General features: G+C 31.4%; 1 non-coding gene across 1 annotated transcript; it reads right to left on the bottom strand.

Annotated features, from left to right (window-relative positions):
• Positions 1–3,858: 3,858 nt before the first annotated feature.
• Positions 3,859–3,932, bottom strand: TRNAN-GUU. Its single transcript has one exon. It is a non-coding gene; the product is annotated as a tRNA-Asn (tRNA).
• Between the last annotated feature and the right edge of the window lie 16,484 nt (positions 3,933–20,416).

The following is a 20,416-nucleotide window of genomic DNA, read 5'->3' on the forward strand; positions in this document are numbered from 1 at the left end:
TTTTCTTCATTCTGACCGGTAAGTCATTTTTCCCCTTTTCTTCCACTGTCCTTGAAGGTAGGGCATGCAACTTTGCTGGTTGCATGTGATTAGTAAACTTTCCTCTTCGTGTTTTCTACCCAATCAAGCTCTTAGAGTCGTACTCTACACCAATTTGGTGGTTGTAGGTCGTGTTGAACTTGTCTCTATGCGGGAGGTACTGTTTTGAGGCTTCTTCTAGAGTATTGTGCTTGTAACCACCAAGGTAAAAGGAGTTAGTTATGTTACATATATATATATATATATATATATATATATATATATATATATATATATATATATATATATATATATATATATATATGATGTGCATGTTTGATAAATTCCTAGGTTGTTGTATTGTTATACTAATTGCTAGGTTTTGGGCATGTTGAAGTTAGGTCCTAACCACTTTAAAATCACCTTAGGAGCATTTATAATCAGTTAAACACGTCTAATTAAGTTTACATTACGAATTAGGGGTATTGGAATTTGGGAAAAGGGTCTAGAATTGGCTAAGAGGGTGTGAGTAGGCATAATCTGCAAAATTGGGCATTCTACAGATTATACAGACTCACTATGCGAAACAATTTGCATAGCGAGTCCGTGTAGGGGTTTGGTCTCTGTCTAGGCTCTCGCTATGCGGCCTGTGTGCACTATGTGAGAGACCCAAAGTCTGTCACCTTTGTCAGGTTAATTCGCAAGGCAAAATATTGTGTGCGCTATGCGAATCGCTCCGATCTCGCTATGCGAGAGGCATGCGTTGTGCGAAAAGTCCAAAGTCTAGTTGCTTCGTTTGTCTTTTGTTATGTTTGACTAAGTGATTGTTATCTTGTTTGTGGAGCATGTTTTAATACGTGTGACTTAATCTTCTAGAGCTTAAACATGTGCATGGATTATAGTTCAAAGGTGTATGAATTTGAAAAGAAAGAAGTATGGTTCAAGGTTTCTTATAGTAAGTTTCAAAGTGTAGAATCTCTTGGTGAGATTCTTAGTGTTTAGAATGAAAGTAGGAGTTCAGTCTTGGGGTCATCCTGAAACTTCAATGGTCCTTCTTCTCACGTAGAGAGGATTGAACCGTGTGGTGAGGAGTAGCAGGAGGTCTTAGCCTTGGGGGCTTCCAGAGCCTCAAGGCTCGGAACAGGCTAACCTCGTGAGTGTGGTAGGGTGGGGAACCCAAGTTTCATAAGCCACCACAAGTGCAAGACTCGCCATGGCTCGACTATCATTCTAAAGCTTGGATGAGTCAGGTCTATAATACAACATGTTAGGATGGGTGTTTTATCTTGCTTTAATTGAAGTTAACTCTTGTATGTACATGTTGTTATATTGTATGCGTTTTATATAATTAGCTCACCCTTGCTTTTGTGATTGAGCCATGTTTATGTGTGTTTTCTTTTGCAATGATCATCCACTTGGATGTGAGCAAAGGATGATGAGGTCCCCCTGGAGCGTGCCTTGGAGGAAAACGATGTTGTAGCTTAGTTCCCTAGGCTTTATTTCATTTAACTTATCCCATTTTGAAAAAATTTAGGTTAAAAGCTCTTTTTGGTCCCAGTTTTGGTTGGAAAAATTCGAAATGGTCCCCATGTTTTTTTTGTATTCAATTTAGTCCCAAAGAACGTATTTGGTGTTCAATTAAGTCCTTTTCACTAACTCCGTCTAAATTGATAACGGTGAGATGTCCAAATGTGCAATTAGAGAGTGAACTGTCATTTATGTTCTAACGTGGACTAGACCAGTCATCATCACAGGGACCACATTTGGAAATAATTAACAAAAATGGGGACTAGATTGAACAACTTTCATTCATTACAAAACAAAGAGTCACATCACCATCTTCTTCAACCTTCAGCCCAACCAACCTAACCCTAGTGTCGTCGCACCTAAACCCTCAGGCCATCACCACAATTATAGCCCTAGAGACTCCAAAAACTTTCATACAAAGTGACCAAAATCACATTCACACACCCTTTTTATCAAAACCCTGTCAACGATTTCAATCACAGCATCAACAACTCTAACTTTACAATTGAAGAGAACCAACAAGGAAAAAGAAGAAACTTGGACATTGTTCACGGACTTGGGTTAGTAAAAACTTTAACTTGTTGAGAGAAACAAAGAAGAACCCATTTATCGCAACAAGAAGAAGAAGATTGGGAATCCAACGTCACTGTGGCTTTCATAGAACAAAATAAAAACCCTAATTTGAGAATCCACCCCCTTTTCACCTTAACCTCGCAAATCTGATTTCGCAAATTTGATTTCCCTAAGATGATTGCTTCCGATTGGAACCGCACGGGTGTTCCCTCCTAAAGATGTTCTTCTCAATCTCACAAGTTTCGTAAGTTTCCCTCCCAAACCATTTCATAGATACTGAACTTTAATCTATTCCCAAAATAATAACCCTAATCACAAATTCTATTTAAAAAATCCTAATTCCAACTGACAATGCCACAAAGGACTTCAAGTCAGCCAATAAATGACACCTCACAATGCAGTTACACATTTGGACAGTTCGCCGTTATCAATTTAGACGGAGTTAGTAAAAAAGACTTAATTGAACACCGAATATGTTTTTTGGGACTAAATTGAACACAAAAAAAACATGGGGACCATTTTGAATTTTTCCAACCAAAACTGGGACCAAAAAGAGCTTTTAACCAAAAATTTATTATGTTCAAGTTTTAATTCTGGTGTTGTTTTAAGGATGACTGTAATCCTATTACACCAATTATTGTCTTAACTGCTTTCTAATATTATAAATTGATGATGTCTTTCGATATATCTTTGCTATATATTTTGGGATGTCACAATAATCATTCGGGTCTTCTCATTCCCCTTCATGCAAACCTCAAGACAGTCAAACAATGCACTGAAGAAGAAAAGAGCCTCAATGAAACGATTTACAAAAGATGTGGAGTTGTGATTTGCCTTAATTTCAGCTACCACCATCACATTAGGACTCAAGGTTCTAATCACTCTCATGATGATTTCAAGTTGGTCTGATTGTTGAATCTTGGCTCTGAGTGCAAACTGAGAATAAACAACAATTGCTTCCTCAGGATCGATCTCAAAAAGATCTTCTCTAAGATGTAATAGGTTTGGTACCATAACAATGTTGAAAGAGAAGAGTATGTTCAAACATTCAGCAAAATCCTTCAATCCCTAGCCGCACATCATATTGTGGTTCCCTCTAGCCGCAAATCGTACTGCGGACAACACAAAACCTAAACCATGCACCCCCATAAACCAACCGCAGATCCACCTGCGGTTGCCAACATTCGCAGATCCAACTGTGGCGCCACCATATCCGCACTTCGTAGTGTGGCGGCCGTTAACCGCACATCTTCCCTACTTCCAACCCAACACAAAACAAGCAGCGAAAATCAAATCCAACACAGAACAAGCAGTGAAGAAAACGAAGAGGAGAAATAAGAAATAAGAAGAGGAAGACCACTCAGAAGGAGAAGGGAAGGACAACAGAGAGGAGAAAGAAGAAATAGAAGAGGGGCTCTAGGGTTTCAAGTGAGATGCAATAGAGAAGAGAAACAAAAAAGACTTATGATTGGGTCAACATTTTTAAAAAATCAAAATATGCTCTCTAGCCATTCACAAAGCTAGATTTAAGAGTACAATTGGAATTAAAAAAAATTTAGGAGGTGCAGAAAACTATTTTCTAAGACCAAGCACTTTATTATGGCTCATTCTCCACAAAAATGAAAAGAAAACCCTAAGAAACGAAAGATTCATATTCAAAAACAAACACCACCAAAGAATAAAATAAAGTTGGAAAACTTAGAAAAGATTGCATTGAAAATTTTAGGTAAAAGTTTATTTCGCTAGAAGGAGGGCTTGAACCTCCGACCTTGTGGTTAACAGCCACACGCTCTAACCAACTGAGCTATTCCAGCTCTATATTTCTTTCATAAAATTTCACTTATAAATTTTAAGATATATACATATATGTGTATATTATAATTTATATATCAAACAATTATATCTAATATTGAAATTTACTGTGTGACTTAAATTTTAAAAAGTATATATATATATATATATATATATATATATATTCTACTTTCAGTATTTTTAAATTTTATTTATATTTTTTATAAAGTGGGTAAAATAATCTATGATCTTACATAAAGTTGAACCAGATACAGAATTTAATTCTCAGTTTAAATACGTGGCAGACAAAACATAATTGTATTAAATGACCTATGAAATACATCGATCTCTTTTCACACCTCTATAAGCATAGCTTGTCTTTGAACATATGAATATTATAATAACATATCATAATAATTTAAAATAAACCTTTGTAAAATATCATTTGTAATGGCTGGTTTTTTCTTCATATAAATTTCGCTTATAATGGTTAAACAGGAGAAATTTTATTCATTTCTGAATATATGAATTTATAAATTTTAAGAATCACTAAGATCTCTTTTGACTAGTAAAAACACGTCTAAATATATTCACATAATTTTTCTAAAAATAAAGAAGTAATATGTTATTTTTAATAAGATTTTAAATTATTATCATATTAAATGATTTATAAAATTAAAATAATAATTTTGTAATAATTTTTTCATTTAAAATTAGGAAAGTTAGATGATAAAGTTCCTATTTTTGAAAGCATGATTTAAAATAATTTCCTAAAAGTGTAGTTTCCTGATAATGTTAGTTTTTAAGAGTTAAACGAAACGTATTAGATTGACGGAAAGCTAACAATTTCTTTGTACCAAACGATCCCTAATAGTTTATACGAATAACGGTATCAGGTCATGTCAAATGGTGTGTGAAATAAATCACTATTTTCTAGTTCTTTTATTGAATATATCAATCACAATACGTCACTAACAAAATTACCATAATAGGTTATAAATTATAATTTAATAAACTATACAAAAATTGTAAAAAACAAATGCTACTTATAAGTCCTATAATATTTTTCTTACCATCAACATTTTACTTAAATCACCTTAAAATTTTACATTTTTCATATACTAATATAAGTTAGTAGTTTTCTTAAGTTATTCTAAAAAGTTTATGGAAATAAATTGAAAAACTCTTCAATAGTAATAATTTCATGTGTAGACTTTTCACCTTCTTTTAACTAGGAGAAAAACACGAAGAGAATAAGAGATATATATTGACCACGATTTATTTATCAGATTTTTCATTTCACATATAATCAGTATATAATTAAGAAATCAAAATAAAAATTTTTGTTTAGTAAAGAGAATAAGAAATATTGTTTATTGTTTTTTATTATATTCTTAATTTCATATATAGTTAACTTATATTACATTATAAAAGAAAGGTCTTTAATTGATTAATTCTAGTCAATGAATTTTGATACACATAATGGAATAATGGAATTCAAATCAGCCTTTCATAAATGCATCAAATTCATATTTGCCATGCCAACATGTTAGTTGTAAATGACTGATAATCTAAATATATAGATTTAAGTCTTTATATAAATAGAAATAAGAAAGTTAAATAATATATAAAAAAAACATCTAAAATTTTCAGTTATAAGTGGTTTTATAATTTTTTAAGAGTTTACTCATGGTTTTTTAGTTTAAGTTATTCTTCATATATTCTCATCTTAAAAGATTCAAGTGCATTAATAATACAATGAATGAAATATAACTTATGAATTTCTTAATAAGTCACAAAAACCATAAGCTCTTTTTATTGAACAGATTAATCTTTGATTTAGGAGTGACTCTCTTATTTATCCTTCTTGTTTTTTATATTTTTTATATTGTGAAACCCTACCCCTTTAATTAACCTTCAAGAATAGATTTTTTTTTTTTAAACTATTTCATGTGAGTTGTTGAAATCACTCTTTCTTTATTTTGAGGTATAACTCCTAATAGACAAAGATTCTTTTAGCATGTTTTGTAAGTTATTTAATAAAAAATAATGGTAAAGTATGTTTGTTTGAGTCATATCATATAAGGATATTTAAATCATCACAACTAAATAACATTAAAAATTTATGAAAACATCATAACTAAATTTCAATCCCTCATAGGAATATAAATTTCCAAAATTCAAGGTACAAAAACAAGAAAAACATTTCAAAATGTTTGAATTCAACATTAGGTAAGAATATGGTAAAAGAGAAGTTAAAGGAAGTTCAATAACAAACACACTCTATAGTTTCATGAGTTTAATTAGGTCAAATTGTTACAATGAAATATGATTTATAATTTACCCCTTTAAATCACTAAATTTCGAAATGAATTTATTATGCCATTGACTTTGTTTTATTTACCAGTAAGTAGTAAATATCATGTAGCATTAAATATTATAGAAAAAACAGGTTCAAAAGTAGTTGCTATAACTTAGCACTATAAATTAGATTTTGAAGTTTTAGACGAAACTTGTTGAGTTGCCTAAGTTATCTTTTATTTTGTAGATTTGTATAGTTCTTTTGAATCATACAAATAAAACAACCTAGTTGTAGTTTATCTTATTTAGTTGGAATAGTTAACCTAAAAGACAACAACATATAACAATTATGATGTTATGTAAATGTGTCTTTTACTGTAAATTTTATAATCCATATCTATTATTGTATATGTTACTATCAATCTCTATACACATTTTGAAAATTAAGTGCATTATGTAGTTGGCGTATATATAGTATATCTTTTAAGTGTCTCACAATCTACCATTATTGTATTTTGACTAATTTGTGTTGCAGAACACGTATGCATTAATATATATGTACTAGCAAAAACCAAAACGCGTTGTACTTTTTAGATGGTTAATTTCAAAACTTTCTCATAAACTTACAGTACCTTTTAGATGGGAATTGACTTATTTCTACTTCTCATTGCAACTTTATATATATATGAACACAATTAACATTGTTCCACTGTGAGGAAGAAAAGCCATAATAAGAAAGAGCATAATGCATTGATATTTGGAAGAAGAATTATAATGTTTATCTTTTCCTTAAAGCTTACGTTACTATAGGGCAACTATGATTCCTACCAATCCATGGAAAAGCACTTTGGAAGTGCTTTCATACATAATAACTTCCACCACCCCAACAACCAATCATCTTCTTTCTCCTCGTAACTCAAAACAATACTGTCATATTTTTAAAAACAAGCTTCTCCTGTGTTCAATTTATGTTTCAGGAAAATTTATGATACCGGTGTTGTTATGTTTTGCAATTTACTGAAATGAGTAATGTTTTTAAAAATATATAGATAAATAGTTTTAAATGTTAAATGGCAAGTCAACGTGAATAATTACACTAACTACTAGATATTTACGGATAGTTGGCGGATTATGTGCGATATTTGCGGAGAATGTAACAGAGTGGATATAGGCCACTTACTTCATGAGGCCTATAAATACATGTTAATATAACCATGTTAGATTAGATTTTACTAAAGTTTACCTGAGAGTGATTCTAATTTGAACGTCAGAGCATCTTGTGCAGGTCTATCCCCGATCAGAATGAAGAAGATAGCAGTGAGTTCGAAGGATAGAGAGAAGAAGTAGATTGGTGTGTTCTCGATTCCCATTGTACCGAAACAAGTAATGTTTTTAAAAATATATAGGTAAATAGTTTTAAATGTTAACCATATATAAGTCATATTTTAAATTATTATTTTTTATAATTAGACTGAATTTGAAAAGTATGGTTTTTCTTTATTTTTTATTGCAATCGTGTTCACTTCAGTAAAAGAAAAAAAATGTAGAATTGACTTCTAAATAAAGCTTTGATCTATTTAAAAAATATTTTAAATTATGAATTAGTGGATTCTTGATCATGATGTTTCTAAGCACAAGTTCTCATATGATTAATTTTTTAAAATTTATTTATTTTAACAAATTAGGAAAGGCAATTTTCTTTTGTAAATTTCCTATTATATCATTGTCCTTCATTCAAGGTTTAGTGTGTGATATATATGCTTATATAGTATTAGACAAATATTCAAATTAATCCTTATAATATAAATATGTTAATGGACAGATTTTTTTTTTTTAATTAAAGTTTTCAAAGAAATTAATTTTTACAAAAAAAAAAAATCTATTTATGTTAGAAGTTGAACTTGGGATTTTTCTATAATTAGAATCATTAATATGGTAAGGTTTCTACAAAACCGTTAAAAGGATATACAAAAATTCCAATGATTAGAAAATAACTTACTATTAAGAGTTGTTTATATATTTAGTAGAATAAACTTTCAAGGTTACGGGTTATATGATTTATATATATTGTAATGTAACTATTACAATTGTGAGTTAGAAAGTAAAAAGAAAAACTCAAGCTAGCTTTAATGTATATGGAAAGTATTGATAAACTTTCTTCAATAGAATCAATTTCAACAAAGCATTTAATTTTAAATTTTCCCAAAATTTTAGTCATTTGTTTGTATTTGATACGCAGACTCATTTCTTTTTATATTTTATAAGAAGGACTTGTGCACAAAAAGATAAATTTTTCAAGATTTTTTTTCATATGGAAATTTTAATAAAAGACTACTTATATGATAATGAAGAAAAAACACAGTATAATATAATATAATATAATACAATACAATACAATATAATATAATATAATATAATATAATACAATATAATATAATATAATATAATATAATATAATATAATATATATATATATATATATATATATATATATATATAAAATATGTATGCTTTTTAGTTGGTATATTTTAGTAATGTGTATGGAGTTTAGTAGACAAAAGTATTATCATGGATTTTAAGTTTTAAGGTTAAGGGTATTTTGATAATTTTCATTCTCAAAACTAAAAAAAAAAACTCCAAACCCTTGCTCACCTCTCTCATTTATCTCAATCCTCTCTCTCTCATCTCTCTCACTCCAACGTTTTTTGTATCATCCCTACCTTAGTTCTAGTCGAAAAAAAATCAGAAATACTCGTCTAACCCTAATCTATCTTCCTCACTTATCCAATTTGTTTCTCTCACATCGCCATACTTTCCCTCACACACATACACAACAACATATGACACCGCAATTTATTGTTCTTCTCTATTCATTCATTTGTTTTCCAGTTTAATAACAAAATAATTGATGATGTTAATGTTGATTTTTTATTAGAGAGCTTTGTTATATATTTTTCCTTTTGATTATTATTAAATTTGTAAAATACTAAAGTCTACAATAATTCCAATAATTTGAAAAACTCGTTTTCTTTAAAGGATTATGATACTTTTGACGCATTTTAGTCTCTTCTCCAGCTTAATTTCTAATGTTCACATCAACTCCAACCTTAAAAAAAAGGAAATATGAAAAACTATTATAAGTTGATTATAAAAAAGGAAGAAAAAAAACTTTAGCACCAAAAAATAATATATTCTTACTTATAAGGTTGTAGTTTTGAAATTATTAAAATTATTATAAACTTTAGTTTTTTATAAATTTAATAATAATTAGAAGGAAAATATATAACACAACTCTCCATTAAAAAATCAGCATCATCAATTATTTGATTATTAAACTAGAATGAACGAAAAGAGAAAAACAACAAATTGCGGTGTTACGAATTGTTATTACTAAAATGTACCAACCGAAAAACAGATATACGTGAGTTAACAAATCCATATATATATATATATATATATATATATATATTGTACTAATTCATTGTATCACAATATTATATTAAAATAAATAAGGTGACGCGGTGAAATAATTAATTTTATCAGATGTATTTCTCAAAATTTTAGTAGTGATATTTTGTATAAATTAAATTCTAAAAAAAATAATTCATAGTCTACTTCTAGTCTACTTCTACAACCTGCGTATAACCTTTTCCAAGTAATTATTTATTTTTAGTGAACCCAATTTCTCAATATTAAAGCTATTACATTCTTTTACAATAACTATGTTAGAGTAAGTCGAATGAATTTGATTTTATATATTGACAGTAAAATGTTAAAAATGCTTACTTTTACTTAATTTTAACGTTGTTTGATAGCATTATAGTTGATAAAAGAATATAAAATGAGATTCCATAAATTATACATATTGAATCTAAATTTTACCTACATTCTTACTTTGTTTTTTTAATTGCGAATTTATGCAATTTATGCTATTTTATAAAAAAAAAAGACGATTTTATTTTTTCTTTTATATATATATTTTTTTAATTTTATCTTTTAAGTAATCGTCTTTATAAATATAACTACTTTTTTACTTAATTAATTTTATTCTAAATTTAATCATATTTTTAAATTAAATAAATAAAAAAATATTTACAAAATAAATAAAAACTAGCTATGTAAAAATGATTTAAATTATAACTTTATTATTTTTTTATGATGAAAAAGAACACATCCCCATACACCATTACGTCAATCACAATTGCAAACTTTCTCTAGATTAGAATTTTACAATAATTTTGTAGCGAAATTTATTTTCAAATAAAAAAATAACGTTACTTTTTATTTGAGATAAATTTGTTTTTAATTTTGAAATTAAAATTTGATCTTTTTACTCAGGAATCTGTTTTAGAAAAAAATAGTTGTGTACCAATTTTAGGACTCATGTCCCAAATACGTTAACGATTTAGGTTATTTATACAACCTACTTTTACTTTAAATTTTTATTACGAACACGAGAATCTACTATTTTTTTTAAAATCACTGGATTAAAAAGATCGCTTTTAATTAAGAAAACAACAAATAAATTTACTACAAATTTAAAGAATTAAAAAAAATTTAATAAGAAAAAAATTAAACATACATCATTTTACTTTAAAATTTTATTAAGACAAAATTTTGTGAAATCAAAGGTTACAAATACTCGCTCAAAGAAAAATTTAAACTAAATGTTTGGTTGACATTTAGACTAAATGAGCACAATAAATCCTCTTGGGAAAGTTGTAATCATAATTTGATTCATCTACATAACAATACTGATAAGGAATATTAATACAAGTCTCCACATATTTCCAACACACTTCTATTTTATTAGAATTGGGGAAGATTTTAGGAAATAAATCACTTTACGCTTCCCCCAAACTTCCATTCTTCCAAAGTTTATCTTCAATCCCCCATTTTACCATATTTTTTAAGTGACAAATTTTTGATACCGTCACGTGTCGGTTTCTTAGGGGTCTATCGGTTAAATAAAGGAAAAAAATAAAAAGGTATGGAAATGAATTGGACAAGGGGTCTCAAGTGCCACATTTTAGTTTTGCAATTCAAAATCATATTTCACATTTGGAATTCAAAATCCTAAAGAGAGAAGCACCCCAGGCCCAGCGAGAAGAGCTCGACGGATTTTCCACCGTCACTTGCAAATCTGTGCCGTTCAACACTAACCGGAGGACATTCCTCCGCTTTACCATCAATTGGAACGTGCCCAGACACCGAAAACTTAGTCGCGTGAAGAGGTTTTGGAGTTCGAGTGACTTCCCACCGTTCATCGAAAGCATGCCTCCGTTGACCGTTCATTGGAGCACTTTCCGGCACCGTTCAACCGTTTGGAAACTGCCAATCCACCTAAAGTTGTCTCATTCCGCCATCGTTCGCTGCCTTTCGCAAGTGATTTCATTATGTTCGGTGCGTATGATTTTTTGGTACTCTATGGTTGAATGAACCCTTATATAACATGTACTGTTAGCTTCCATTTTAAACATGTGTGAATATTTTGGGTGGCTTTATTTTGTGAATATTGATTAAGATATTTTTTTTGGGTGGTTTGGCACAGTTTTTTTAGATTGATTGTTTAATTTATGCTGAAAATACAAATATGCTTTGTTGAAGCTTTGATTATGGATTTTTCTCTCTCTGACTTTGTTTCTGTCATTAAATCATAGCATTAACATTTGTAGTTGACATTTATTAATTCTTTGGGCATATGCATATCATATTAAGCATTCAGGTTAGGGACTTAACAAATTATGTTCTTAAAATGGATTATCTGTTATTGTATATTAGAAAATAAATTATTATTTATATTTTATGTCCATGCAGGCACTTGAGGTTATTGAGCTTGAACAGAAAGCTCAACGTGTTCATGAGCTAGATGGAAATGTTATGAGATGTGTTTGTGACCAAAATGGTAACTATGTAATTGTTAACACTCTGGCAAGTGTACCAGATCATATCAAGTAATAATAAAATGGTAAGTCCAAGTATCGTTTTTCCAAGAGACTTGTGGCACTAAACTGTTGTGCTTTTTCTTAACCAATCAAGACTATGAGAACAATATTTTGGGGGTTTTTTAAAATAAAGTACGGAAAAATAAACATGAATGCAATTTGATCAATTGAGGTTAAACACAAAAGTGGATAGATGATGTTGATAATATGAGATGAGTTTGTTGTTAGGGTTCAAATTTCACCCAATCACTCTCATATATCTATTTTTCTTATTAAATTCACTTTATTATCAACTGTCATGCAAACTTTCTTAGCCTACTCTAAACTCGATCTCTCGACGAAAAGAGCCTACCATTAATTACTAGTTTACCATCTCTAGTCTCCCTAAGTAATTAGCAATGCAATATATTACAGAAGCAAATACAATTGATCGTCCTACCCCAATCTCTAAGCAATATTGCTTAATCAAGGGAATTCCTATCAGTTCATGACTTCCCCGTACGTCTCCGTATCGACAAAGGCAAATATCTTCTTACCGAATGAGTTAAACTATAAGAGCATTAATCATAGATAAGACACCCAACAATTGATAATACAAGCATATGAATAAAATAAGAATTTCAATATAAGAGAGTTTAGAGGTTACATCTTTCTCCAACAACAAATAAGGTTAGTTCTCCATCGTCATGGAGAAACTAGGTGAATAATGGAATGAAAGAGATAGAAACCCTAAAAAGGAGAACAGGAGAGTTGTCACCATCTCCAAACCTACCCCCAAAGGGGTGAAAAGTGTGTTTCTGTGTCTAAGCCATCAAAAGATACAAACCCTAAGACGTTCTGGCCTTTAAATAAGGCATAAAAATAACAGAAAACAAGTCCAAGCCCAAACAGATAATAAAAATAACAAAAAAACAGGTCCAAGCCCGCGTCCCCAACGCTCAGCGCTAAAAAACGGCGCTCAACATTCTGGTCAACATTATGGTCAACTAGTTGACTTTCTGGTTGACTGGTTGACTTTTTTGATTGACTAGTGGACTTTTCTGGTTGACTGGTTGACTTTTCTGCATTCTATTTGACTTTTTTGCATTGCAACTCTTGATACTTCAACCATTCTTTCAAATCATTCCAAAAACCTACAAAATCAAGGGAATTTATTGATAAAATCATAAAACATGTCCTCAACACTCTTATTGACAAAACTAAAGAAAAATCATGAGTCAAAGCAAGTTTCTAAGTCAACAAGGGTGCATTTGATATCAAAATTAAGTATAAAAATAACGGTTTTTCAACCGTTATCAGTAATTCAAAAGTGCATCAAATCAATTCCAACCAAAACAGTTAATTTTATACTATCTGCATTTTGTGCTCAAGTTGTTATTCTATCAATGCATCCCTATGGATGTCGAGTAATGCAGGTAAAATTATTTCATTCCCTTTCTTCCTAAAAAAATTATTTTTGTTTGGTCATGCATTCAATCATATGATTATATTTCCTATAGAGAGTACCAGAGCATTGCACGAATGAGAGTCAATGTCGGTTTATTGTGGATGAAATCTTGGAGTCAGTTTGTGATCTTGCTCAGGACCAGTATGGAAATCATGTTACACAGGTACTTGGTCAATATTCTCTCCTAAACAATAATTTAATTTTTAGCATCAAATGTTTATGGTTCATAGTAAAAAGAAACTGACAAGTTAGAATGTGATGTCCTTTTATCTGTCCATAATTATAAATTACAAAATCTGCACACTGACTGATAAATCCTTAACAACCTCAGTAAGTGCTACATTGATGTTTCACTTTCTATTCTTTTTTTTAACTCCCTTTTTATTCCACTGCCCGTATACTTTTATTTCTAATCCCTCTCAAATTTTCTGTTTTCCAAAACCCATTCCCTAGATCTCTGTTCCCAAATTTAATTATTTGGTTTTCATATTCTTACTGGTTGGGATTTTTTCGTCTTCTATAATTGCAGAGTGTATTCTCTTAGAGTGAGTTTCTCATTAAACAAGAACTAATTACATTTACCTCCTTCAGTATTTGTGCTAATTATGCTTGGACTATATTTGATGAATTAAACATTCAAGTAGTTAATATGTGTTTTTGAATGGACATAGTCTCAGACTAAACTTTAAGACATTAATAAACCACCATGTTCATTGGCAGAACAAATCTGTAATTCATGATTTCGAATAAATCTTTCTTTTTGAATATGATTATAGTGAGAAATTCATGATATTATCTGAATTGGGCAGGTGACTATGGAGAAAAATGAGATGGTAGAGGAAAATTGTGTTCTGAAAAGTCAAATTGAGAAACTTGCAGGTGAAATGGAAGCAAGAGTGGTCCAATGTGGACATAACCTGATGAATTCATTTTCAGGGGAGAATCTGCAATTGTCCAGCATAGAAGCAGCAGTGCAGCAAGGACATGCAATTTTTTTTATCAGTATTTAAAATTGTAATGGTTAAGTTTGGATGTACATATTTTTTTGTTACAAATCATCAAAAGTGTATTCATTACATTTATTGATAATGAAATTTAAAGTTAAGAATGATCAAAGTGTTATATTTGGTGTTCAGTATGATATGGTTGAATAGAACAATGACCATTTATTGTGTAGGACGTTTGTACTGACAAAATGTATCTTATTATTTGTGTTGAATGTGGTATGTATAGGGTTGTATGCTGATCAAAATGTTGAAAAAATATTGCACTTAAGCACTACATGGCATGGACTGTGTTGATGACTATATGCAAAATACTTTCCTTAAGTGTCATATTAATTGTCTCAACATAACTTGAATGTCTAGTAAGTCAAAAAATAATTAAAATGTGCACTTCAAAATCAATGGCAATTTCAAAGTTTTACAAAGACTGGTTCGTTGGGGTTGGAGTTGGATATAAATATCATAATCAATGGCTGAATATCATTTGTTTGTCCAATAAGTGCTAACAAAAAAATTATTCATTAAAAAATCAATGTCATTTTAACAGATGACCCCTGTGTGCAAAAACTTTGCCTGAAGTCCCCACTTATTTGGCCTTTGCTCCTAGTGTTGTTTCTATACAACACGTTTTACAAAGAGTTGTTCCTTGGCTATGGAATTCGATATAAATTTGATAATCAATGCCTGAAAATATCACTTGTATGTCCAATAAGTCTTAAAAAAAATTGGTTCACTTAATAATCAATGTCATTTATAGAATTGACTCCTGTGTGCAGAAACTTTGTCTGAACTCCCCACTTATTTAAACCTTTCTCCAAGTGTTGTTTCTGCACAATGAGCTTTACATAGAATTGTTCCTTGGACATGGAGTTCAATATAAATGTGATAATCAATACCTGAACATCACTTGTATGTTCCATAAATCTAAAAAAAAAATTGATTCACTTAACAATCAATGTCATTTTCACACTTGACCCCTATGTGCAGAAATTTTGCCTGAACTCCCCACTTATTTAGCCTTTGCTCCCAATCTTGTTTCTACACAATGAGTTTTTACAAAGAATTGTTCCTTGGCCATGGAGTTTGATATAAATTTGATAATCAATGCCTGAAAATATCACTTGTATGTCCAATAAGTCTTAAAAAAAATTTGTTCACTTAATAATCAATGTCTTTTTCACACTTGACCCATGTGTGCAGTAACTTTATCTGAACGCCCCACTTATTTGGCCTTTGCTCCCAGTGTTGTTTCTGCACAATGAGTTTTACAAAGAATTGTTCCTTGGCCATGGAGTTCGATATAAATGTGATAATCAATGTCTGAACATCACTTGTATGTCCAATAAATGTTAAAAAAAAATTGGTTCACTTAAAAATCAATGTCATTTTAATAGATGACCCTGAGTGCAAAAACTTTGCTTAAACTCCCCACTTATTTGGCCTTTTCTCACAGTGTTGTTTTTGCACAACGAGTCTTACAAAGAATTGTTCCTTAGCCATGGAGTTCGATATAAATGTGATAATCAATGCTTAAACATCACTTGTATGTCCAATAAATGTTAGAAAAAAATTGGTTCACTTAAAAATCAATGTCATTTCCACCGTTAACTCCTGGATGCAAAAACTTTGCCTGAACTCCCCACTTATTTGACCTTTACTGATGGAAGACCATCAAGGAACTACATTGGACCTCTTACTAGAGCCATGGCCAAGAAGATTCAAGAGGAAGAAGGATCACCTATCATTATGCTTCTATGGAAGGTGACTTATACNAATCCTTCTTCTCTAAACTAAAACAATTACACTTTGTGTTGTAGGGCCTAAAATAAAGCTTGGAGCAGCTTGAGCAGCTTGAGACAATAAAGGCCCAAAGCTTCTCGGACAAGGCAGCTGCAACATGATTGGAACGGCCAGCCAAAAACCCAAAAGCAGCCAACAAATGCTTTTCCATNTGATTTTGGATGACGTGGACAACAAGCATGGAACGTGCTTAGCAGCGTGNATTTGCTTCCTCCAAATTAAAACTGATTGCATTGGTTTTANGAGGGAAAATGGGATCAGATTAGGGGCACCTCTCATCTATAAATAGAAGGGCCAATACATTGTAAAAGTCACTTTTGAGCCTTAATGAAATGCTGTAGAATTTCTGTCACAGCCATAATGCTCTTGAGTCAATGCTTCTTTACACTTTCTCTACCNTTTCCTCTAGCTTCCTTCCATAGTAGGAGGGCTTTCTGAGCTGAGAGGTTGAATTACACACTCCTTCCATCATCAAAACACCNAAAACCCTTCATACACATCCATTTCCGCTGCACTATTTTACTTCACGGATTGCTTGCTGTTTGGAGCTGCATCTCACGGATTCCAAGCCATGGCAATCTTCCATCAAGTGGTATCTAGAGCCTAGGACGTCCACGCATCAATAGATAAGTGTTTTCTTCAATTTTCTACTCCTTTTTCATACTACTTGTGTTGTTCTATTTTCTGTCCATTGCAGTCTCTGTTTCATATATTTTCTTTGCTGTTTTGAGTTCTAATTGTGTTTCTAGTTGCTGTCTTCATGTTTCCAGTGTGTGAGCATGTTTGTTTTTTCATTTTAAACGGTGAATTCACTTTATTTGAGTCAACTCCAGCTTCAATTTGCATTTCCAGTACTGTCATGGTCATGTGCACACCAGTGTTGCAGTTTTAATTCTGTTTCTTGGTTTTCTTTTTGATCTGCTGAGTTAATTCGTTTTAATTGAGTGTCAAGTGCTAAACCAGTTGTATATATACCAAATAAGGCGATGAAGACTAGATCTAGCCTTGGTAATACAAACTGAAGCAATCTACTGTGATTTCCGTTTGAAATTCTGATGCAGAATTCCATTTCTGGTTTCAATCTTTAAATCTGTTTCAAGTTGTTTTTAATTGATTCGGGTGCTTTATACAAACTTGTTTGAGTTTGTTGAATGTGTTTTAAGGTGTAGCAAACCAGAATAAGCAATGAAATGCAATATGCATAGCTTGGTTGCTCAAAATCCTTAACCAATTCACTGTTTCAGTTATGAACTCTGGTTTTTCACCGTACCAAATTATTTGAATCGTGTAATCTGAATTTGGTCATGCTAAGCTTCTTAATTCTTGCTTAGTTCTGTATGTTTACACTTTCTTGAGTCAATTCATTGCTGTCCAGCCTTTGAATCTTTGTAAAATTGAATTTGGATGGTTTGATGAAGCATTTTACTGCATAAATGGTACAACAGTAGTGAAATTCGAAAATATGCCATTTCTTTGTTGTTTTATAGCTTGAGCAAGTTTCAATTGATGGTTCAAAGTTTCTAGTACTGTTCATTTGGTCAAAACATGACTTATATGCAAATTTGCATTTGAAACCATCATTATTTGGGTTAAAATGGAAGTGGAATGATGATTTTGAGTTGCCAACAGATTATACTTCATTTTAAAGTTTAAACACATTCAAAATCATCAATCAAAGTTGCTTGAACTGTTAGTTGTGAGTTTAAAACAATTCCACACGAATTTGGAAATCAAACCACCAAAATCAACCCATTTTTCTGGTGCAGTCACGGTTTTTAGCAGCTGTTTGGTAATCTCTGTGTAAATTTCATTGTGGATTGCAGCAAAAGCTGGTTCAATGCTTAAAAATGAAAATAAATGATTGAAAGAAGTAATATCAAGTGTTAAAAGGCTTATAGAACCGTGCAATCCAGGTTACAAGCCCTGAAATTCAAAAACTCAAAATCTGAAATTCTTTGCGGCATTTTATCAAACACTTTTGGAAATTTATCAAACAGTTTGTGTGTATGCATATGTGAACTGTTTTCTTTGATTTTTCTTGCTTTCTTCATCTATTCTAGTGCCTTTGTTAGGTTCCTGTTGTGTGCTAGCTTTTATTGAGTGTCGTTCCATTTGAATTCATCAATTTGTTGGCCTCCAATTTGCTGTTAAACCACTTGCAGTGCAGAATTCTGATACAAAATTTGTTTTAAATCTGTTTGTGATGTTTTGGTGAATTACTTAGAGCTAGTGTGCAGTTTATTGGTTCATTCAGCAACATAATTCTTTTCCTATCATGGTAGCCTTCTAGGAAGTGGATAGGGAATTGAAAGTGAAGCAAGAAACAAGGCTTAAAGAAGCTCAAGTTCACACGGGTCTGCAGCAGTTTTTAGCCTCTGTTCAGCAGTATTTTGGTCCATTTAAAGCTCAACTCACACCTTGATTTTGAGCAATACATTGCAGCAGCTGAAGCTTGAAGCTTACACTAGTTTTAAGCATTGATTTGAGCTTGTTTGAGTCTTAATATCACGGAACCTTTGAAGTTAAAGTTCATTTCTGTTTTTGAACTAAGTGACTTGGAAAAATGCTTTTAAAGCAATTCCAAGATCACCTTTGAACATTGTAATAGTGCCAATTCGCTTTCTTAGTGTGGAAGTGTGTCAAGGGGCTCCAAGTGTCACTTGCACTTTCACTTAGGGCTGTCTAGCATTTACATTTTTGCACCTTTATTGCTTTCTTTAATTTCTTGCTTATTTCTTTTGCTTGTAAGTCTCCGTGGTATATAGGATTGCATAGCATATAGATAAACCTTCTTTTGATTTTTAGTAGCATTTCATTAGCATTTAAAAACCTTTTTGAAAGATTTCTATTTGGAAACTAAGGTAAAAGGAAATTTAAGGAAACTCTGGCTAGGAAAGAACTTGGTTTCTAAGCTTGTCCACTTGTGACTCACCTCTTCTTCCTGGGAGCTACTTGGAACATTTTTACCTTTAGAATCTTTGTAGAAATTTTTCACCAAAAACAAAGAAAGTTTGTGAAAATCTTTTCACTCATTACTTGTCAAACCTTTGAAAACTTTGTGAAAACTCTTTCCCATTTGACAAGGATGAGTCAATCTAGTGTGCAAGGAAGTTTGAAACCCAATAGTGAGAGTTCACTAAGAGAGGAGTTTGAGCAAAAATTTCAACAAAGAGGCAAAGAGATTAGTGAACTCAAAGACATGATTGATCAACTTTTGGTTAATCAAAACAAAGGCAAGGGAAAAATAGGAGTCTCATCTAGGAGGAAAAAATATCATAGGGATACATTTTCTTCCCCAAGTGAAAATGAGCAATATAGTAGTCATCACAATGATGATCACTATCAAATACCTCCTAGAAGAAANCATAGAACTAGAGATCATCACCCAAGAGAACCCAAAATTGATCTTCCTTCCTTTCATGGAAAAGATGATGTGGAAGAATATCTAGAATGGGANATGAAAGTTGANCAATTGTTNGAATGCCACCAAATAGATGATGAAAAGAGAGTAACCATGNCTNCACTAAGCTTTCAAGGTTATGCTTTATATTGGTGGACAACCTTGGTCAAGGACCTTAGGCTAAGACATTTACCTCCCATTAGGTATTGGAATGAATTAAGGTCTACCTTAAGAAGAAGGCATGTTCCAGCTTATTATGATAGAGAGTTAATGGACAAGCTCCATAAACTCCAACAAAGAAATATGAGTGTTGAGGAATATAGGCAAAAAATGGAGTTACTCATGTTAAGAGCTGGGATAAGAGAGGAACCAAGAATCACAATTGCTAGGTTTCAAAGTGGACTCAATTTTGACATAAGAGATAAGGTAGAANTTTTACCTTACAATGATCTAAATGAGCTAGTACAACTTTGTGTGAGAGTGGAGCAACAACTCAAGAGGAAAAGCTCCACTAGAAAAGATTACCCTTCTAATTTTAGTCATAAGAGAGAATACAAGAGGGAGGGGAGTATGTCTAAGTCAAAGTATGAAGGGCCTAGAGAGAAAGAAAG

Source organism: Vigna radiata, unplaced genomic scaffold (genome assembly GCF_000741045.1).
Source record: "Vigna radiata var. radiata cultivar VC1973A unplaced genomic scaffold, Vradiata_ver6 scaffold_365, whole genome shotgun sequence".
NCBI classification, from domain to species: domain Eukaryota; kingdom Viridiplantae; phylum Streptophyta; class Magnoliopsida; order Fabales; family Fabaceae; genus Vigna; species Vigna radiata.